Source organism: Nuphar pumila, chromosome 3 (genome assembly GCF_984573655.1).
Source record: "Nuphar pumila chromosome 3, dmNupPumi1.hap1.1, whole genome shotgun sequence".
Classification (NCBI taxonomy): Eukaryota; Viridiplantae; Streptophyta; class Magnoliopsida; order Nymphaeales; family Nymphaeaceae; genus Nuphar; species Nuphar pumila.
The window spans coordinates 127,845,928-127,869,158 of record NC_143251.1 but is presented as its reverse complement, the minus strand read 5'-3'; the positions used below and the strand labels follow the sequence as shown (position 1 = coordinate 127,869,158).

The 23,231-nt window shown below is 39.7% G+C and overlaps 1 long non-coding RNA gene across 1 annotated transcript; it reads right to left on the bottom strand.

Annotated features, from left to right (window-relative positions):
• Nucleotides 1-18,218: 18,218 nt before the first annotated feature.
• LOC149843717 (uncharacterized) lies at nucleotides 18,219-19,994 on the bottom strand. Its single transcript, XR_016431153.1, has 3 exons — nucleotides 19,576-19,994; nucleotides 19,177-19,391; nucleotides 18,219-18,794 (listed from the first exon to the last, which is right to left on the bottom strand). It is a non-coding gene; the product is annotated as an uncharacterized LOC149843717 (long non-coding RNA).
• Between the last annotated feature and the right edge of the window lie 3,237 nt (nucleotides 19,995-23,231).

The following is a 23,231-nucleotide window of genomic DNA, read 5'->3' as shown; positions in this document are numbered from 1 at the left end:
GACATTTGTTTTCAATTCTGGCATCTTGTACTTTTGAATTTTCCATGGGCAGGATCACGGTTACCACAGTAAGAACTCAACTGGCCACAAGAAGTAATGCATGAAGTGAGAAGTAAGTGTTTGGAAATGCATTACTGCATGAAAAAAATGAAGTGTTTGAGATGATTAAGAAGAAAACATCATAAAAAATCATATTGGAAGCACAGGAAGTATAACATACAAATAGAAGTTAAAATCCGTGTTTTTACTTAAATACATCTTTAAACCTTTTGTTTAGAAATATACATCATATGTAAGTGTTATAGGGAAAAACTAATTGTGAAAAACAATTCCTTTAATATGAAAAAAAAAATCATTTTCAGCATCAGTAAAAGTTTTATTCTATAGGCCTATTATGGGAAGTGAGCTTGCCGTGGGGTCGAAGCAGATAGCTGTATGGTTAGGTTGCACTATCACAACTGAAGGGTCTTTGCATGTGAATCCCATGGCGGTCATCTCCAGCTTGCCTATAGGGGAAAAAAAAGTCCCATAAAGGTTTAAAAGTGTAAAAGAAGTGTGTGGTTTTGCAGTTTGCAGAGAGGATATAGGTAAAGTTTCTGGTGACAATGAATAGGATCCAAGACATGTCAGGATTTTGGTGGTATGGGAGGTTACTGATTGAGCCTGCCAAAATTCCAGATTTTTTTGTATTTCCAACTTTTTGTTAGATGTTAGAAAACTAAGAAAATCCATTAAAAAATAAAATTCTTTTGCAATTGAGTGAGTCCTTACAATTAAGCTAAATCCTCTTTCTAGGGCCTTAAATAATCACTGGACTTAGCGCAGAAAGTGTCAGTGTCCTTTTCTTTTGTAGGACTTTTTCTTCTTGTGAATAAACTACTGCTTGTCTTTTGCCCAATTAGCCCCATACTGAGGATTTATATACATAAAGCTGAAAAGGGAGCAAAAGTACAGGAGATGAATAAAGTCTGAGCACCCTATGCATGTTAGTCAGAATGATTACTGTCCATGTTCCGTGCTACCAATCCTTATCGACTGACATGATCATTTATGTTCTGTTGCATTCAAATGTGATGCAAATGAGAGAAGCTAACCAAACATGTGATTTGGAATCTGATGCAAATAAGAAACTGAATGTGATTTGAAATCACATTTGAAGTGACTCATGTAATTCCAAATCACATGGTGGAATATGTGATTTGAAATTATATGACTTCAAATCACATTTGATTCCACAGCCAAACATATAAAATAGCTTCTTGCACATAAACACGATTTATATGGGTATATATTTAATACAGTCAATTGTAAGTATTATCTAGTTAAAATCTCATGATTCTAGTTGTTTTGGCTCAATCTAATCTCATAGATGTGTTCAACATGTTTGATTTAGTGGGGAACAACCCTTGCATCATTTTCTTCGATTAAAAAAACACTTCTTTTTTAGTCAGAAAAAATCTATGCATTTTACAACTGTTGTTTTTTTCATCGTGGGAAAATCCTGTACACTGGCAATATGTGAAAGGCAAAAAATCATAAATACATGACTAAAAATTGTGTTTTGTACAAAAAGGTTTACTCATCTACTAGGGCTAACTTGTAAATGTCACCAAGTTGCCCAGAGGTCACAGGTTTAAAATACAAGAGCACATCCTTTGCAGTGAAGCCTAAACTCAGTGTACCCCTTAATGGACAAGGACCTGGGGTTTTATGCCAAAGGATATCTATGAGTTTTTCTTTGAAATTCCAAGTTGAGATATAGAAACTACCGCATTCGAGTCTGAGGCTTAATGTGATTTGACCCCATGATGAATGAAAAGTAGGATCTATATTACAGTTTTATTAAAAATTCATGCAAAAGAATTAACTTTTTTTCATGCAGTTTGAAAAAGATGGAGTTTCACTCCTTTTCGGTTTTCAAAGCTTTATTCAAAGATACATATATCAAACGGAGTTCTGTTATGTTCTTGGTCCGTTCAGCCAGGTGAATGCCTAGCTCACTACCTGTCTCCAAGACTCTTCTAGGTGTTTTTCAGTATTTCCATTTTCTGAATAACAGTGATATATATATATATATATGAGTCACTAGAATATGAGAACTAGAAAAATGGGCATTTCCAACACTTTATGCAAATCCAACCATGTGGATATGCTTGTCATGGTGAATTTGCTAAGAATCAACCATTGGATAGTGTATTTTCGATGAAAAATACAAATTCTGAGTGCTTGAATATGTACGAAGATTATGCGCCATTGATTTTAAAGCCTTAAAAAATCTCGGTTATGCATCAAAATCAGATTATTCAAGAGCGGGTTCTTATAAAACCAACCACATCCATATGGTTAGATTCAAGAGAAAAGAACAAAAAATCTATGAAAATTACAGTTCACACATTAGTTCTCATATTTCTAGTTATATATATATATATATGTTAGTGAGGGTTAATATTTGGTATTATTAAAGGCAAAAAACTATTAAGTATAAATCACCTTTTTTCTTTTAAATTAGACTGTATGGATGTGATCTACAAAGTTTATTTAGTAAAAAGTGAGTGTTGAATCATGTGATTATAACATGGTGGTAGGTTTTTTAAGAACTTCAAAAATCGAGAGCATCACAATGCACTAAAATTTTACATGACTCAAAAAATTATATTTTAAATCAAAATAACATGATCCAGAGTTTGATCCTTAGTAAACAAATAATGCTGAATAGGCGACTCCCTGGGGGCAAGGGGTAAGCCCACGAAGTTTTACACTGCCAGGATGGCGACTGTAAGTACAGCAGTCAGAGCCAGCGCCGCTAGGTCATTGATCTTGGAGGTGGTTTCTCCGTGTAAATATCAAAAAAATAATGCTGAATTGCTCCTATGATTTTCAGCTCAATAGTTTTGTACATTCAATAGCACCAAATATATTAACCCATTAGTAGTGAGGGTGCTTTAACAAGACCCACTAAGTCACAACAAATATATCCTTAAGGCATGTTTGCGTATCATGAAAACTCTGAGCTTTTTGTGAAAATGCACAAAAAAAATTAAGAATTTCTACAAGCCCAACCATGGCAACACAACCATGTCATCCTCTTAGGGTGCATTTGGCTGCCATGTAAAAACTTAAGGGTTTCTGTGGGCTCCACCATGGCAATGCATCTTGGAGCCTTTGAATGGTTCGGACCCGGAACAGCCAAACACATGAGCGAGTCGGATTCGGAACATACAAAAACTTCAAAACCTCCATCCTGAATCCGACCCATTTGCATCCTTAAGCAGAACAGGGCTTTGCCGCATGACACACCCTTAAGCATGTAAAAACATATGAAATAAGAATAAAATTCTAGTGGAAGCTAACCCCAATAGAATCATGCTTTTCTTTTTCAGCAATTTTATTTAGGTAGCTTACAGAGTTAATTTGCCAAAAACTTGTGAAGCTTTGTTGGACCAACCTCATGGACTTTAATTTTGGGGTGGGCCCACAGTTGGATATGAGTTCATGCATGGAGGATTTGTTTGCACACAGACATGGCATGAAACTATAAACCATCCACATATTTTATGTAGAATTTATGCATACAGACATGGCATGAAACCATAAACCATCCACATATTTTCTGTGGAATTTATATCTTTAGAAGAAACTCTTGTCTATATTCATTGCACAAGCCAAAGTGTCTATTAACCTTGGTGGGAAAGGTGGACATAATTGCTCATCCATGGCTTTTGGGTTGGCCTTAGCAACCTTTTCCTCTACAATAGACTAGGGGAATAGATCACTATCTTTCTTGTGAGAAGTATATATATATATATATATATATATATATATATATATATATATATATATATATATATATATATATATATATATAAGGGTAGGTGCCTGATGTTTTTTTGTGCCTACTGCATGCCTATAGAGCTTTGGAAAGATTGTTTCCATTTTTTTTTAATCTGATCATACAAATGTGATCTACATGCTTGATTTTGTGAGAATCGACTTTTGGATCGTCAGATTCCAACACCAAGTTAGGTTTTTATAAGATTAAAAAATCAACGGTCTACAATTTCAAAAAGTAATCAATGCTTAAAAAATCATTTTTTTCTCAAAAAAACATAATCCAAGTGTGATTTTCTAGTAAATTGATATCATGCATCAGATTTTTAAAAAACAACATGAAAACCTCTATCCAAACTTGTTAAGCACAAAAAGGGTTAGGCACCTACCCTTTTTCATATATATAATCATGTATTTCATTTCACATGAACTTTAGAAAGTCTAGTTTTTCATTTTCATTCCCTTCCTAGCAATTTGGGTACATGTCACAGCAATACAGAATTTCACTCTCATGTTAATGGGATTATTGTTTACTCGCCATATTTTATTATCTTTTTAATTAGACATCTCTTTCTCAAAAAAAAAACATAGCATTGCAGGCAAAGCGCCAAATAGTACAAATTGCCAATAAAATCATGATACTTTCTTCTTCTGGGTATGACTGTCCGTAGAGTCAGTCTGAGCAAGCTCAGTTCAGTCCAGGCACGAACCCACAAAATGGGCCTGTTTACACACATGGGTTTGGGAAAGCAAGGCTGGATCTAGGGGTGGCAATCGGGTCGGGTCGGCGGGTCAACATACCTCAACACGAACCCGACCCATTTATTAAACGGGTAACCCGACACGGTTAACTTGTTTAATAAACAGGTCGGGTCGGGTAATCGGGTTGGCGGGTTAGCGGGCGGGTTGGCGGGTCAGGTTCGGGTAAACGGGTTGGCGGTCCGGTCGGGTACGAGTAAACGGGTTGGTGGGTCGGGTATGAGTAAACGGGTTGGCGGGCCGGTCGGGGTCGGGTAAACGGGTTGGGTTCGGGTAAACGGGTTGACCCACCCGCCTAACCCATTTATTAAACGGGCCAGCCGGGTTGGCATACCCCTAACACGAACCCGACCCGTTTAATAAACGGGTTAGGTGGGTCGACCCGTTTACGACACGAACCCGTTTAAGCCAAACCCGAACCCGGCTAAGAAGCAGGTTGGCAGGTCGGGTCAAATTTTGCCACCCCTAGCTGGATCTGCACTATTTGGAGACTATTCTGGACATATTCTGCAAGCTGATCCAATCTCAACAAGGTTCTGACAGTTTCTAAGCCATTTTTCGGGATAATCATAAGAACTCGTGCATAAAGGTCAGATCTGGACCTGGGGAAACATAGCCAGTCAGATCATTTCATAACTTTTATCAGATTCAGAGCTGAGCCAGACGTTCTGGAGGGGCATCACCAGACTTTTGTTGCCGAATCCAACTAAACAAATTTGGTTATATGGACCAAGCCCATTATTGAGTGACCTATCTACTGCACACCTTTAAAGGCATGCTTAGTTCTTGGACCATAGTTACTGGAACCTCCTTTTTAAGGGGAAAGCGCACTTTTGAAGCAGAAAGTGCCACGCTTGCCCTCAAACTTGCTTCGCCTTTGGGGAAGTATGCTTCCCACTTGCTTCTTAAGTCACTTTCATCGTGTATCCTTTTCATTTCTCACTAGTTTTTCTTTCACTTTCCACTCTTAGAAAGTGCCACGCTTGCCCTGAAACTTGCTTCGCATTTGGGGAAGTATGCTTCCCACTTGCTTCTTAAATCACTTTCCTCTTATATCCTTTTCATTTCTCTTTCACTTCCTACTACTCCTTAGCTTCCCCCTTGCTTTCCTCTTGTTTTTGTGTTATTATTATTTTTTGCTTCTTCATTGCTTCCCACTTGTTTTTTCCTCATTTCTTTCATGTTTTCCTTTTTCGCTTCTCACATGCTTCTAAGATTGCTTCCTAAACGAATCTTGCTTCTCGCTTCATACTACTTTTTAACACTCGCTTCCCATATCCATTTCGCTTCCTGACAACAATGTTTATTAAGATGAAGGAGAGTGGATCAGTTCAGGCATGTCCTTAACAGTTGAGCAACATGACTTGAAATGGCTCTTTCTATGCCAATGATATACTTAAAACCCTTTTGATGCCGTCCATCCAAAGCATGAACTTGGAAAGAAACAAAAGATAGGCCCATCTGAGTCATGAGCATTACGTCCATGGTGGTTTAAATGTCGTTTATCTTGAAATGAGTGGCACCCAAAGCAATCTGATCATAATGCCATCCAGTGGCACCCTTGACCCCATCTAGTGTCCTTCAAAGTGTTCACATATGAACCGAACTAAGGCTTTGTTTTGAAACCGGAGATGGGACCTACCCAAGCTGCTGTTTGGAAGCTTGGATTTGAGAAACCAGAGTGGTGTTGAGAATGGAGATGGCCTCTCATCTTCCCATTTCAACTGCACCCTAAAAGAATGTTGACAGCTCCACTCCCATCACCTCCCAACTCCTCTCCAAACACCAGCTCCCATACAGATCCTAAATATGACCTCTGATGTGATGTTTACACGGCAGACAAATGAAAGACTGTCATCTCCAAACTTGGCCACAATTTAACAACTCATAAGATCTGATCTCTCTCTTTGGTTGAAAGATTGTCAGAATACTTTCAATCGACTTCCATGCCAAATACCATGTTTTAATATTCCCCAAATTTGGAATTGAAGCCTGCCGAAATATGTCAGGTGTAAGGTAACCACACAAAACCACTAGCCACAAATTTAGATGGTTCAGGCTGGAAGTCTAGACAAGAGCCATTGTATCCAATTTCCGACATTGCCAACACCAAAAACCCACTCACAGAGGGCTGTTTATGATGCTAAAATGCAAACTACTTGCGGTTTGTTACGCCCCCACCGATTCCTTTGCGGTTTGGAGGTAGGAACATAGTGAGAAAAGTTTGTAACTGGAAAATGATAGGCAGCCAAATTCACATGAACATTTGATTTTCTTTCTGAATTTTATCAGCAAAATATGAACAAAAATAACTATATTAAAAAATTTTGCAAGAAAAACATGTAAAAGAAGAAAAAACAACTCTTTTCTTATAAAAAAACATAAATATCACGATAAACTCATGATATTTTCACTCGAATGAGATTGTGATATCTTGAAAACAGTGAACAATAAATGAAATTTTTCATGATATTCTCAAAATATTGCCTATATTTGTATCATTGGTAGGATCTGTTCCACTTCAGAGTGAAACTTTTCGCAAAACTAATGTACCAGATTGTTAAGGTCCGATCGATCTTACTTTTCTGTCATTAGTGATCCCTTGATTAAGGTATGATGCCCTTAAGATTTCACAAATAGCCACCACATTCAAGCTACAGAGAAATAGCCAAAAACATAAATATAGCATCTTTTCAACCTCATGGCTTCCAACAACATAAATAATATGATACAGGATAGTTAGGAACTCTACTATTTAATCATAACTGTCCTAAAGCCACCGGTTAGTATGCGCTGTTATCTCAGTTAACGTTCACAGTTTCTGGCCTCTCAGGATCCATAAAAAGAAACACTAGATGCTGGGCTCCACCCAATTATGAGTGTCTCATGCTTTCCATCATGAGCTCTCGGGCAAACAGCAACAGCGGTTTCGCTGTGTTGCAGGATTTGAGCACTCTCCAAGTCTCAAAGTCTTCGTTTGCATTGATCGCATATCCTTTTCAGTGGTTTTAGCATTTGTGAAGGGATCGTTCGGCCAGAATGGAGGTGAGGTTTGTCCATTTCCATCATATGGAATCCAAGACACTGCTGATGGATTCATATATTGTAATTCTAAGAGTCTCATCAACAGTGCAGACAACAGTCTGGCTTCTGCTATTTGAATTAAAGCATTTTGGGGTTCATATACATGCATGACACATGATCCATCAAGACCACTGGCATCTTTCTCAACTCTACAGCATATGCCCTTTTCTTGTAAAGCCGCCACCAAGAGATTGGGATCAACAGTAGACCAAAGCAGAAGCCGGTTTTCAGTTGGCTCGATGGATTTGCCTAAAGATACGATAGAATACCGTCCTTCCTCTATCATGAAGCCGCCCTTCAGCCTAGCTACAGCTATGTTTTCATTCTTTAATCTTCTGGGCTGCAGCCGGTAGGCAAGATCGGTTGCCAAGTCAGCCTCAAGATTCTCTCTCGAACTTGGAACCTTCAGAATATTCTGCTCCGAGCAATACATAAAAAAAGGAGTGTCCGCACCTTCAGCTGAACTTTGCAATTGCAGGCATTCAGGGTACTGCAATTCACAAGCATGCTCTTATTTCCAAATTGATGCTCATAAACAAAGAAATGGACTTTTAGACTTTTTCTCATTCCGTTTATCTGGTTTAGACAGCCTATAACCTAAGAAAAGAAACATAAAATATTTTACCAGTACAAGTTTGGGAAGCAACTCTGAGAGTAATGGTTGAATCTTCTTTGACCTGACAAGGAGAAATAAGAACATATATAGGGTGAACAATACCAAAAAACTGAAGCCTCGCAAAATGCAGCAACATATTTAAGATTTTGTTAGGTGAGGTCTAACATTTTGCTTGAGAAAAAAAAGAGCATCCGTAAGGTACCACAGGGAAGATTTAGTTCCTTGACAGTAAACTTGTGAAGAAGCTTGTTATTTAAGGTCCATTTTGATACGGGTATTTTGGAGAGCATTAGAAACTGAGGAGGAACTGAACCTTCCTATGCAGTCTCCAGTTCAAAACCCAGAGCATGGGGGAATAGGGGGAGTTGATAGGGAAATCCAATCACCTATGTCTGCTTTCCTTGGTTTTCTCCACATTCCAGATCCCTCCTGAGAAGGCAGACAGGCACTCCCACTGGCCATTGTGTGCACTTCACCAACTTCTCATTGATAAAATGAAACTCCCCAGTATGTTTGCCAGAAGTATTTAAATTCTCCCCCAGGTCTCTCAAACAGAGCGGGGACTGCCTGTTTACCCTTGTTTGAATGCCTTCTCCTAGAAGACCATTTTCCTATTGTGAAACACCTGGATCTAAATGCAGACTCATGTTTTTTAGCTGATGCAAAAAATAGGCCGAATCTAAATGCTTAAATGTCAAATAAGCATGTGGGATTTCTAGATGCACAGCAGCCACATGTGAAGCCTAACATAAGGCATGTGACTTCCACAGTTCCAAAGCTATGACAAGTAAAAATGCATATAGAGATTTAAAAAATGGACATGTCTTGACTAAATATAAAAGCCGCAAGAATTATCCTGTGATAGACTACTTAAAATTTGAAACTTACTTTATTCCAGAGAGAAAGAACACTGAAGAACCTTCATTGAAATTGGCTTGTAAGGTAGAAGAGTGATATCAGCATCAATTGTTTTTTGCAGGTCACACATTTATGTCACTGAACAAAGTAAGATAGTGTTCGTCATGCCAAGTGGGTCAGTTTTTTGCAAGAGTACACCTTCACGATTCGCCATCAGTCTGGTACTCTGAACAAGCTAGCTGATGCCCTTAGCAGAAAAAACAGCCTTCTAATGACTATGTCAGTGCAGGTCATTGGGTTCGAGCACTGTAAGGAGTTGTACCCGACGGATCGAGATTTTCAGCAAGTCTGGGAAGGGTGCCACTCCTCTGACCACACGGTCGACCCACGATTTAGTATACATAACGGTTACCTCTTTCGCGGTAACAAGTTATGTATCTGACTTCTCTCTGAGACTTCAGCTGATTTTCGAGTTACATGAAGGGGGACTAGCTGGGCATTTTGGCCATGATAAGACATTCACTCTGTTAGATGAACACTACTTTTGGCCCAAAATGCGCAAAGATGTTGTCAAGTTTATTCAAGGTTGTCATGTGTGTCAAGTGTCCAAGGGTCATCGTCAGAATAGTAGTCTTTATACTTCGTTACCCATCCCGGAACGTCCCTGGGAGCATGTGTCCATGGATTTTATTGTAGGTCTGCCCAAAACCCGGTGTCGTTTTGATTCCATTTTAGTCGTCGTTGACCGGTTCTCCAAAATGGCTATTTTTGTCCCGTGCAAGCGAACCACTGATGCCTCATTAGTCGCCTCATACTACTTCAAAGACGTGGCCCGCTTTCATGGGTTACCCCACACGATCACCTCAGATCGTGACATGCGTTTCATGAGCCATTTTTGGAAATCGTTATGGGCCCTGTTGAGGACAAAGCTTCAGTTCAGTAGTGCTTACCACCCTCAAACAAATGGCCAAACCGAAGTTGTCAACCGCACCTTGGGAAACCTGTTGCAGAGTCTAGTAGGGGAGAACGTCAAAACTTGGGACCTAGTTTTGCCTCAAGCCAAGTTCGCATATAACAGCTCCATCAACCGGTCTATAGGCAAATCTCCGTTCCAAGTGATGTATGGTCAGACGCCCACCCATGTAGTAGACCTAGCACCTGTATCTAGCATTCCAGACCCAGTCCCAGACGCATTTGATGCCATCGAGTACATACGTGATATCCACAGTTCGAACCAAACTTGTTGAGAGCTACGAAGCCTACAAGACTTTCGTAGACCAAGGTCGTCGTGATGTTCAATTTCAAGTTGGTTAGTTAGTATGGGTTTACTTGCATCCTGAGCGTTTTCTAGTAGGTACCTATAGCAAGTTGAGTCCTAAGAAGTACGGCCCATTCAAGATTCTTCGACGATTGGGCCCGAATGCCTACCTCCTTGAGCTGCCCGATGATTGGCATATTTCGCCTATTTTCAATGTGTCTGATCTTTATGATTACTGTGGAGACAACAAGTCGTCAGAGTCGACTTCTTCCCAACCAGGGGAGAATGATGTAGAGCAAGATGGACTCAGGTCCATACAGCCTGACCCAGGCAACGGACCCGATTTGCATGAAGGGATTGAGGATCGGACCCATATAGTGGATCCGATCCAGAACACGGTACCGAGATGTGGGGAAGTGGCACCCCTGCGTACCTACTCCAGACGAGCACAAGGCACGCCAAACCGGACGACCCAAATCCAGCAGGAAGAAAGCCCGGATCCCGTCTCGGGCCCACGACTGGACCCGAGATCTGGATCCGCCAGCCGAATCTATAAAACCCTCTCCTAGGGTTTTGTGCGAAGAGAACTTTGAAGATTAGCAGCAGTCTCTCTTTGTTTATTTTCAGAATTGTCTTTTCCTTCCAGTCGTACCCTTTTTTCCCTATTTTATTTTTATTTCATTGTTTGTTCCCTTGTCATTCTACATTTATTTACATTGTTCATTGGATTTTATTATCAAATAAAGTTTAAGGCCCATCATTCACGTTGGGCATTCTCTCCTTTTCTGCACAACGCACAACCATGAGGGTCGTGCCTTCATCAGTCGACAACAACAGCGTAACAGCCAACCCTCCTTATTGCATCAGAACCACATTAATATTACTTAGAAATTTTGTGTTCGGATCTTCGACAAGATTCCTTAAGGATAACTTTTGTTCTAATCTGTCCCAACTGGGTTGTTCTAGGTGTAACTGTTTTTCAAACCAGTCACCTGCCCCTTTGTCCGAGTTGAACAACCCCTGGTCGAAAAAATACAAACTTAGGTTTTTTGGAAATGCGAAAGTGTGATCTTCACTTTTTGTGTTGCCACAATTGGCAAATTAGGCATGTAGTCGAGCCTAAACGCCTCTAGACTGAACTCTGCCAAAATTTAGGCAATCAGTTTAGTGTTTTTTAGTGTGTTGGATCTATTTGGATATTGTGGACCGGCCCGCGATCGGTACCACACCATTTTTATAAAATCTACCCAAATACCTCATACACCCTTTAGTGCCCAAAATAAATCCTAACGGATACCAGAACTATCCAGATCCATAGAATCTGATACCTAAAATAAATAAAAATAGAAAAAATACAAGGGTGATTCCAAAAATCACAAAAACGAAACCATAAAGCAAAATATATTTTCTAAGATAATAAGAAACAAAATTCTCAGAAAATAAAACATGCATAGTGACAATTTTACCCTTGAGATCCATTTGAACCCGAATAGTCCATATTTGGATTGGATCTTCTTGGGTATCTATTTTCAGATCTCGTACGTAGAGTTGGATTCCTCGACCAAGGCTACTCATTCGCCCAGACATGTCGAACTACCTAAGAACACCCTAGGATCATAATGGATCCTACTACAAGGCTTTCATACCACCAATGGTGTGGTACTGACTGCGAGTCGGTCCACAATCCAAGATCCAAATGGATCCAACACACACGAAAGCACTAAATTGTTTGCCTACATTTTGGCAGGCTTTAGTCCGAAGGCGTTTAGGCTCATCTACATGCCTAATCTGCCAATTATGGCGACACGAAAAGTGAAGATCACACTTTCGTCTTTCCAACAAACCTAAGTTTGTATTTTTCTGACAAGGAGTTGTCCAGATACAGCTCAAACAAAAGGGCAAGTGACTTGTTTGGAAAACAGTTACACCTAGAACAACCCAATTGGGACAGATCAGAACGAAGGTAATCCTTAAGAAATCTACCGAAAATTCAAACACAAAATTTCTATCTAATATTAATGTGGTTCCAACAAAACAAATCAGGTTGATCGAAGTTAGGATGACTCAGATATGACTCAATCACTGGAGCAGACTAGTACAGTTCAGGATAGTCACCCAAGTGACTATCCATTCTGTTCCGGAGCATTTTCGATAGAGTAAATGCCGGAATCAGAAAACGAGCATAACACAATATTTGTAGGCGTGCTCGATAGCTTTCCAACAAGCTAAGCCAGACAGAGTTTCGACTCCGAATAAAGGAGTTATGCTCAAAATACTATCGAACAATTTTCTTTAAGAGAGTTTCGAAAATCACCAACACATTCATATAATCTTTCAAACATCAAAAATTAGATTAGCTTGGTTTTAGTTTTAATGTTTAGACTTCGACCTGCACAGAAAAGCACTTCAAATGGTAGCTTCTACAACAACAACTACGCCTTCATCCCAAAATAATTGGGGTCGGCAATATGAACCAAAAAAGAAAATCATTCTGGGTCTTCCACATGAATCCTTCTCCTCCAATCATTTCTATCCAATGTCATGTCGTCGGTGAGGTTCAAAGCATTCATATCCTTTCCTATCATCTACATCCAAGTCTTCTTAGGCCTACCCCGACCTCTTTTAACTAATATATTTTTCCATTTCTCCATCCTTCTAACCGGAGCATCATTAGGCCTTCGCCGAATATGTCCAAACCACCGTAAACGATTCGCTCTCATCTTATTTTCAATGGATGCAACGCCTACCTTCTTACGTATCTCCTCGTTTCGAATCTTATCTTTTACTGTATTTTCACACATCCATCGAAGCATACGCATCTCAGCTACACTCATTTTTTGAATATGATGTCTCTTGGCAGCCCAACATTCCGTACCATATAGTAAAGTAGGCCTAATTGTCGTCCTATAAAACTTTTCCTTCAACCGCAATGGCATTCTACGATCGCACAACACTCCAGTTGCACTTTTCCATTTCATCCACCCAACCTTTATCCTATGATTTACATCTCCATCAATTTCTCCATCCTTCTGAATGATAGATCCCAAATATTTGAAATAGCCATCCACCGGTATTTCTTGTTCACCAAGCTTCACTACACTCCCATCACTACTTCGTTGATTACTAAACCGACATTCCATATATTCTGTCTTACTCTTACTCAACTTAAAACCTCTTGCTTCCAATGTTTGTCTCCATAATTCTAACTTAGCATTAACCCCAGCTCTAGACTCATCAATCAAAACAATATCATCAGCAAACAACATACACCACGGCACATTTTCTTGAATTGATCTCGTAAGCCCATCCATCACTATAGCAAATAGGAAAGGGATTAATGCAGATCCTTGATGTAACACAACCGTTATAGGAAAATTGGTTGTCACCCCTCCACAAGTACGAACATTGGTTACTACTCCTTCGTACATATCTTTAATTATACTAATGTCTATGTCACATGGGTGCGGGTGCGGGTGCGGGTGCGGGCGCGAGTGCTGGTGCGGGTGCGGGGATTTGGCACTTCCAAAAAACCCGGGTGTGGCGGTGCGGCAGGGGCAAAAATGTAAATATATATATATATATGTTGTCAGCAGGTTTTTCTGCTGACAGCTTTTGTCAGCAGCTGACAGGCAGCTGCTGTCAGCAGAATTTTAAAAAAAAAATCGCAGCCCTGACAGACAACTGTTGTCAGCAGAATTTAAAAAAAATAAAATAAAATCGCAGCCCTGACAGACAGACAACTGTCAGTAGCTGACAGACAGTTGCTGTCAGCAGAATTTTTTTTAAAAAAAAAATCGCAAGCTGCTGTCAGCAGAATTTTTTTTTTAAAAAAATCGCAGCCCTGACAGACAACTGCTGTCAGCAGAATTTTTTTAAAAAAAAAATCGCAGCCCATTTCATAGGGCAAATTTTTTTTTTTAAAAAAATCCAAAAAAAATGGACCTAAATGATCCTGGGTGCGGTCAACGCACCCAGGATCGGGTTGACCGCACCCGCGTCGAGTCGCGTCGACGCGGGTGCGGCACCCTGCTAGCCGAATCCCTGTGATATAGACTAATGTACTTGAGAGAAACACCTTTCTTTATCATTGTCCACCAGAGAACATCCCTAGGTACTCTATCGTATGCCTTCTCCAAATTAATAAAAACCATATGCAAATCTTTGTTCCTCTCTCTATATCTCTCAATAAGTTGTATAAGAAGATGTATAGCTTCCATAGTTGATCTTCCAGGCATAAAACCAAATTGATTCTCCGATATCATGACAACCTTCCTCAACCTATACTCAATCACACTCTCCCAAAGTTTCATAGTATGACTCATGAGTTTTATATCACGATAGTTTGTGCAATCTTTTATATCACCCTTATTCTTATATAGAGGCACCAAAGTACTCTTCCTCCACTCATTAGGCATCTTATTTGTCCGCCAAATCTTGTTAAAAAGATTTGTTAATCATTCTAAACCTTTCTCACCCAAGCATTTCCAAGCCTCGATAGGTATACCATCTGGGCCAACTGCCTTTCTTGATTTCATTTTCTTCAAAGCCTCTGCAATTTCTTTCTTTTGAATCTTGCGCATGAAGTCACGATTCATCTCATGAATAGGAACGAAGAAGTCTTCAAGATCCTGAGCATGACTTTCATTAAATAGTTTATCAAAATAATCTTTCCATCTCTCCTTAATCTCCTCATCTTTTACTAAAACCCTTTGTGTTTCATCTTTGATACATCTAACCATACCCAGATCCCTCGATTTCCTATCTCTCATCTTTGCAAGCCTATAAATATCATTCTTGCCCTCTTTGGTATTCAACTTGTCATAAATCTCCTTATATACCTTATCTCTCGCGTTTCGAACTACTTTTTTAGCTTCCTTCTTTGCTATCATATACTTCTCCAAATTCTCATTATCACGACTCTTAGATTTTTATAACACTCTCTTTTAACCTTAATAGCTAATTTGACATCCTCGTTCCACCATGATGTATCCTTACCTAGCGGTGCACCGCCTTTAGACTCACCCAATACCTCCTTAGCCACCTTTCTCATGCAACCCGCTATCTTATTCCACATTGATTCTGAATCCTCCTCGAGACACCAATCAGCTTCCTTAACTACCTGTTCTACAAGCATTCCTTGTTTAGCTCCTTTCAGTGCCCCCCACTTAATTCTAGGATCTATCCTATGTCTATCCCTTTTGCGACATTTTCTAACTCTAAGATCTAAAATCAAGACTCTATGTTGTATAACTACACTTTCTCCCGATATAACCTTACAATCGATGCAACAACCCCTATCTCTCTTTCTAAGTAGGAAAAAATCTATCTGACTCGTATTAACCCCACTTTTAAATGTTACTAGGTGAGACTCCCTCTTCCTAAACCAAGTGTTGGCTAAGATCATATCATAGGACAAACCAAAATCTAAAATCCTTTCTCAACTTTCGTTTCTTTCTCCTATACCATAACCTCCATGGATACTCTCAAATCCATCCCTACTATTGCCTACATGTCCATTAAGGTCACCGCCGATGAAAAGCTTTTCTCCATAAGATATCCCTTGTACTACTCCATCTAAATCTTCCCAAAATTGAAGCTTAATGGAATCATCTACACCTACTTGAAGTGCATAAACACTAATAATATTAATAATATTCGTACCTAATACTAATTTAATAAGTAAAATCTTATCACCCTTCCTACGGACCTCAACTACATTATCTATAAACTCACGACTAATAACAATCCCTATTCTATTCCTATTCCTATTTATTCCTGTATACCAAATCTTATATCTTCAAGGTTCTATCACTTTTGCTTTCTCACCTACCCATTTGGTCTCTTGTAGACATAAAATATCAATCTTTCTCCTACGCATAACATCTACTAACTCTACCAACTTATCAGTTAAAGACCCTATGTTCCAAGTGGCTAACCTAATTTTATGGTCTAGAACTATCTTCTTTACCCCCACCCGTCCAACAAAGTGAGGGAACCCTTACCTATTTGACACCACACCCGGGCGCCGGTGTGACGCATCGCTTCCGGGCGACGACCTAGCAACCCTTTCCCATTTATCACTGCCTCCGAGCCTATAGAGTACAGTGCGTCGCTCAGTAGGGAACGCCCCAACGAAATTCTCATATTGGTTCATATTCATAAGGTGTGACTAAGTTTTTATGCTAGCTTCTACAATGAAATTTTTTCGTCCGCCTTACCCTGACTTCAGTTAATCTAAGCAAAAGAAAGCAAATATAACTAAACAAGTATCCCTAATAAAATCACTTTTAGAAATCTTTTTTCCATCAAACAAAAATGCAATAATTTTGATTCTACTTAAGCAAGTTCAAGTCAAACCGAAATTGCAGACAATAGAAAGATGATTCCAGAAATATTTGAAGGTTCACGATGACACATGCAAATCGTGTTCAGCAGTAACACAACTTCCTTATCGACACAGCAAAGGAACGTACAACAACAACTAAGGGATGACAGGATGCCTAAAAATGATGATGGTTCACGACAGCAGCAACTCACAGCCTCCAGTCCACCAGGTATCACTTCAGTCAGCAGGGACGACCAACACTCAACGAGCATCAATCTCGCTATTCTCAGTCCAATAGCAACAATGGGATGCTCACGATATACCAAAAATGACAGCAACAAGTTGTCTTGGCAGCAATGGTTCACACGACTAGGATACAGCTTCACGGGCACAGAAAGTTCATCACACCGAAGTTGCAGCAACTAACGAACTTGTCTAGCTGAAGCAATCTTCAATAAATTTGTCCAGATGTACAAGACGACTAGAGAGTTCTTCACACTTTTCACAATAAAATTTTCTTCAAAAAATAAAAAGCCAAATTCCATGACTTTCTCCAAGGGGTTATAGAACTCATCAATGTGGATCCAACGTTTGAAGTATTGGATCTCCTGCAAGATCCAATACTTTCAAATTGGATCTTATTAACGTTTGAAGTATTGGATCTCCTGCATACATATGTGAATCTATTATTGGATTTGGTCATGCCAAGGATTTTGATTATCGTTGTCTTCGAGGGAATGACGTGATCTTGTTTTCTGATTTCTCATCCTTATGGTGCACAAATGATGATCCAAATGGTGTGGATGCTTTTAATGTTTCAAACCCCGGGTTCTGACCAGTGTTGTGAAAAGCGTTGATTCGTAGCGAGGCGCTCCACCAAAAACTGAGGCGAGGCGTAAGCCTCGAGGCGTAAAGCGTAAGCCTCAAATAATTTTTTTGAAAACTTCAAAAAAAATATCTAAAAATAAAAATAAATAAAGAAATGCTTTATTGATGAAATAACAACCAATAAGAAATAGAAAATCTCAAATAAGTACTAAAAAATGTGAGATTAACATATAAAAGTAACTAAAAACTGATTACATAACTGAAAAATATATGAGATTTATCTTTTGTAACCAATATGGCTTAAACACACATTCCTCGATATTGCCCCTCAAACTTCTGATGTTCATATAATGAGGAATTGCAAGGCAGAAAGAAATGATTTAATGTGAGGCTTTTTAAAAGTGTCAATGAACCTTAGGGATGTCATGAAAGGCATGGTGATGTATTCACAATTTATTGTCTATTGAAGCATGCATTACGTATTATTTTTCAGTTGTTTATTAAGACAAAACTAGTTGTTGTTTAAGTAGCATCTCATTGCCACACTTCATCAAGTTAGGATCAGAGATTGAACACCGATATCAGAAGACAACCAAATGAACTCCTACTAACTGGCAAGTAGTTCTATAGAGCTTTTTGATTGGAATATAGTTTTCTTTTTACTTCACCAGGACATGAAAAAACTATCTCACAAAAAGGCACTAACTTGTGGTGGAAAAGTACCCACTCTTCTCCTTTTCATGCTGTCAGTATCAGAAATGCTCATGGAGCTCAAAGTGGGATTTAATGGAAGAAATAAGTTGTGTGCATCCTTTTGTATGATGGGTGGTACACATACTGCAAAAATATGTAACATCCTGAAATTGGATAGAGCTACGAACTGCGTTAAGAACAATTATCCACTCCACTCTTCTCAGTAAACTTGCCAGACTTATTGCACTCGTTGCACAGTGCTGAAAGTTCTGAAAAAATGCCTAACTGGACCACATGCCACAGGATGCACCATTGCCCAAAAGTAATATTTTCTGGTCTTCTCTATCCACAAGTTTCACAAGTCTCATTTTCTTAAATGAAACCTCACTCAAAACTCGTAAACAATTTGATCCCTCCCCCAAAAGAAAATGAGAAAAAGCAGTAGACTGCGTGTGAGAGAGGTAAGAGTACCTGTGAGAAAAATATGAGAGAGAGGGAGAGTATGCGTGTGAGAGAGAGACTGCGCATGAGAGACGAGAGAGAGCCTGCATGAGAGAAAGAGAGTCTGCGTGAAAACATAAAATATTAGGGTTTGTTTAAACTTTAAACCCTATTTTTTTTTTACCCTCATTTGACCAAAAGCCCCAAGCATACACGCCTCAGTTTGAGGCTCGCCTCGAGGCGTGCGCCTCAAGGCGTATGAGGTGCACGCCTCGAAGGTTTTGCGCTTTATATATGCGCCTCAAGGCATAAAGCCCCTCGCCTTGAGGCGAGGCACGCTTTTTGCGCCTTGAGGCGCGTTTTTAATAACACTGGTACTACTTCAAAAGAAAAACATATAGCCACTTCTAAAAAGTACTTAAAAAAATCAAAGACAGAATCAAAATAATGGCTAAATCATGGAATGGAAAAAATCAGATACTCTACCTATATAAAGGATGGCAATTTGCCACATCTGCAAAATCTGTTCCCTTCACAATATCTCTTAATGGTGTTGGCATCTTTTCAAGTTCCTCTAAACTCATCCATCGAGGCAAACAACAATCTGATGGACCAAAACACTGACTAAACTCTTTATGCATCTGAACAAGCTCATCCATCATCAACTGACCAAGTTTCAAAGTGGGATCCGTAGCATATATCTAAACACGCTCAATAACATGAAATTAGATGACAAAGTACCTAATTTTAATACGAAAGCTCAATCTTCTAACAGAAAAAAACATGAAATACATTACTCCATCCAGCTTAAAATCATAAAGTAACCAACAGTACAGAAATACAGAAATAACTTGAAAATAAGAAGAGCGAAAAGCAACAATTGACCTTAGCATTGAACTTCTTATCACGGGTAAGAAATGATAAACCAAGCATTCCAGAAGGAATTGATATAAACACAATGTCGATCATAGAAACATCCCAAAGATGCAAGGCAACCGTCTTGTACCAAGGTTCAGCCTTGATAAAATCACCAGCATCAAGCGCTCCGCTACTGCGATCGACGTCTTTTGGACCAATTCCTCCTAATCCCATCTTTATCCTGTTTAAATCCCCACCACCCAATTTATCCAATTTACAGTTCGACGATTTTCTACATGGGTTTGCGCGAACTAGAATGGTGGGAACCGGAGAAAAGACTCCCATAGCAGACAGATCAAGGGGGCATTCCAATATGACACGGCGGGAAATGAAAACCGTTGCCCTCGCTGAAGCACGTCTGAAATCAAAACCCCATTAAATAATAAGCCAAGAAAATACAAAAACAGGAAAACCCCAAAACTGAAACCCAAAGAATATTCCTAAAACTAACAAGAAATAGGAGCTATACTGTTTGTGGGGCATGGTAGTTTCTTTCCCTACAAGCAAGAAAAAAAAGAGGCAATATGAGGCACCCATCAACCGGAATCATCAAAGCTTCCTAAAATTACAAAGAACAAGGAGTCCTATGTCTTGGCTTCTGCCACACAAAACGATAGACGAGACTTTTGGTTTTCCTTATGAAGGATGGAACAAAAAGATCAAACGAAATAGAAAGATTGCAGATGGGTAAGGTGAATACTTACAAATTTCATGATTACTTCTTGATCTATGCAGACCACGAAACACACAAGCTTAGAGAGAAGAGAGGAGTCTTTGGCGTCTGGAGGGAAAGGAAGGAGAAAGGAAGCCGGGGAAGGCATGCCCTTTCATATCATGGGCGGGAACGCGGCACGCGTGACTGTGAGAATCTAGCCTGGCCCCCAGGGCTCAAGATTCGTCACGTCAGCTCGGCGTGTGTGACAGCAGATCAGGTGAAACGGTATTTTACAAACAGATCGTAAAAACGTTAGTACAGGAAGCGGACGATTTTTTTTTTTTTTGATGTCGAGAAGGTTTTAGATTTTTAAACCATGACAAATATGGTGATACTTATGTTTTTAAAAGATATTTATCATGAAAACCCCCAAGATTTTTAGTTTTAAATATATTTTATTTATATTTTTTTATAAAAATATTGATTATATTTTTTAATTTATTTTTTATTCTCGAGATTCTTCCATAAAAAACATGAGATTTATGAAAAATTTCAAAATATCTCAAGTTTTTTTCCTGCCGATATTTTTCCGGTTTTAACTTTTGTCACTATGGTCTCTACTTTAAATAGTAAAGCCGAGTTAGTGCCCTAATGGTTAGGGCCTAACTATAGGGTGTTAACGGTCGGGTTTGGTTTGTACCCAGGAGAGACCAAACCCAAATCTGATTTTAGATTCTGGTACCAATTTCAGATCCAGGTCCAATATAACCCACCATAACAGAAACCATACCCGGATCTTATAAGGATTTCATGAATTAGACCCAGACCAAACTCGGTAAAATAATATTTTTTATCTTTTTTACATTGAAAACTGCAGATCTTAGTCGGAACTCAGGTTGGGCCTGGATCTGGTATGAAATTTTGCAAACCATAACTGGCTCCATGTATTAATCAGACCCTGATTGTAACCCGGATTCTAATCGGACGTCCTTGTTTATCTCAAAATCCTCACCCTATAGGGTTTGGTATGGATGGGGTTCGGGTCAAAAGCGACCCATTGACAACCCTAGGGCTAACCCAAGGGCAGAATCAAGGAGGGCTGAGCACACCACCCCCCTTTCAAGGATTTTTAAAAAAGTTTTTTAATGCTTATATAAGGGCTGGATCCATATATGGGTTAAGTGAAAACGTAAGAAAGAGCGTAGAGGGTAACGCAGGAGGACTCAACCATGTACGTGGTTCGACTGATATCAGCCTACATCCACGGGAACGCCTACCGTATGTTGTTATATATTTTTCCATGAAATGATACACACCCTTGATGGGTTTATATACACAGCAGTCATATCAACAAAATAGGAAAACAGTAGCGGCTACACCATGTAACGGGAAGGCGAAGGTTATCCATGCAGATGAATAGGGATTACCATTATCTTCAGTCGTGAGATGATGTGAAGGTCCCCAACAATATAAAAGGTTACCATATTGGTGGGATCTGTTAGAAGGCTTATCCTCAACACTCCCCCTCAAGTGGGGCGTGTATGTCAAAACATCCCCACTTGCTTATGCAATTCTCAAATTGGACTGAGCTTGTAGCCTTAGTAAGAGCATCGGCCAGTTGTTCTGAGCTTTTGGTGAAGGGGGTTTGAATCTCACCTTTGGTAACTTTTTCCCGGATGAAGTGACAATCGATCTCGATGTGCTTGGTTCTTTCATGATAGACTGGATTCGCGGTTGTGTGTATGGCTGCCTTGTTGTCGCAATGCAGGTTCATAGGGGCTTCAGTTTTGAAGTTCAGTTCCTCCATAAGGGTTTTAGTCCATGCGAGTTCCCCGGCAGTTGATGCCATGGCCCTGTACTCTGCTTCCGCGCTTGACCTGGCTATGACATTTTGTTTTTTACTCTTCCAGGTGACTAGGTTATCCCCGACGAAGATGCAGTACCCTGTGGTCGATTTTCGGTCGTCCGAGTCTCCAGCCCAGTCGGCGTATGAGTATCCCTCAATCTTGACATGATTATTTCTTTTGAATAGGATGCCTTGCTCAGGTGCCTTTTTATGTATCTTAGAATTCTGTCAACAGCTTGCATGTGAGGGACTCTAGGGTCGTGCATGTACTCGCTCATGGTATTGAATGCGTAGGCCAGGTCGGGGCGGGTAACAGTAAGGTAGATGAGTTTCCCGACGATTTGTTGATACCTTTCTTTATCTATAGGAGCTTTGTCTTCGTGACCTGTGACTTTGACATTGGGATCCATGGGAGTTTTGGCTGGCTTGCACCCCATTTTTCCGGTCTCTTTTAGAATCTCCAGAGCATATTTTCTCTGAGATAGGAAAATTCCCTTTTTTGAGTATGCGACCTCGATTCCTAAAAAAAACCTTAGTCTTCCGAGGTCCTTGATGTCAAATACCTTGTGAAGGTATGTTTTCAGGTCCTCGATGAGGAGTTTGTAGCTTCCTGTTATTATGATGTCGTCGACGTAGACTAGAAGTATAATGGTATCTGTGCCTTCTTTTCTGACAAATATTGAGTTGTCTGCCTGACTTCGTTGGAATCTTTTGCTTTCTAAAGCGAAGTTGAGCTTGGCGTACCATGCTCTTGGGGATTGTTTTAGGCCATATATAGCCTTTTTTAATTTGCAGACGAGGTCACTGTTTGCCTTAAGGTGCCCTGGGGGTAATTTCATATACACTTCCTCCTTTAACTCTCATTGTAGGAATGCATTTTTTACGTCCAGCTGATGTAGGTCCCATCCTTGGTTGCATGCGACGAATAGTAGGATGCGAACTGTGTTCATTTTGGCTACTGAGGCGAATGTCTCGCTGTAATCTATGCCATAGGTTTGAGTGTATCCTTTAGCCACCAACCGAGCTTTGTATCTCTCTATTGTCCCGTCGCTTCTGTATTTGATTTTGTATGTCCATCGGCATCCGACTGCCTTGTGCCCTTTGGGGAGTTGAGAAATTTCC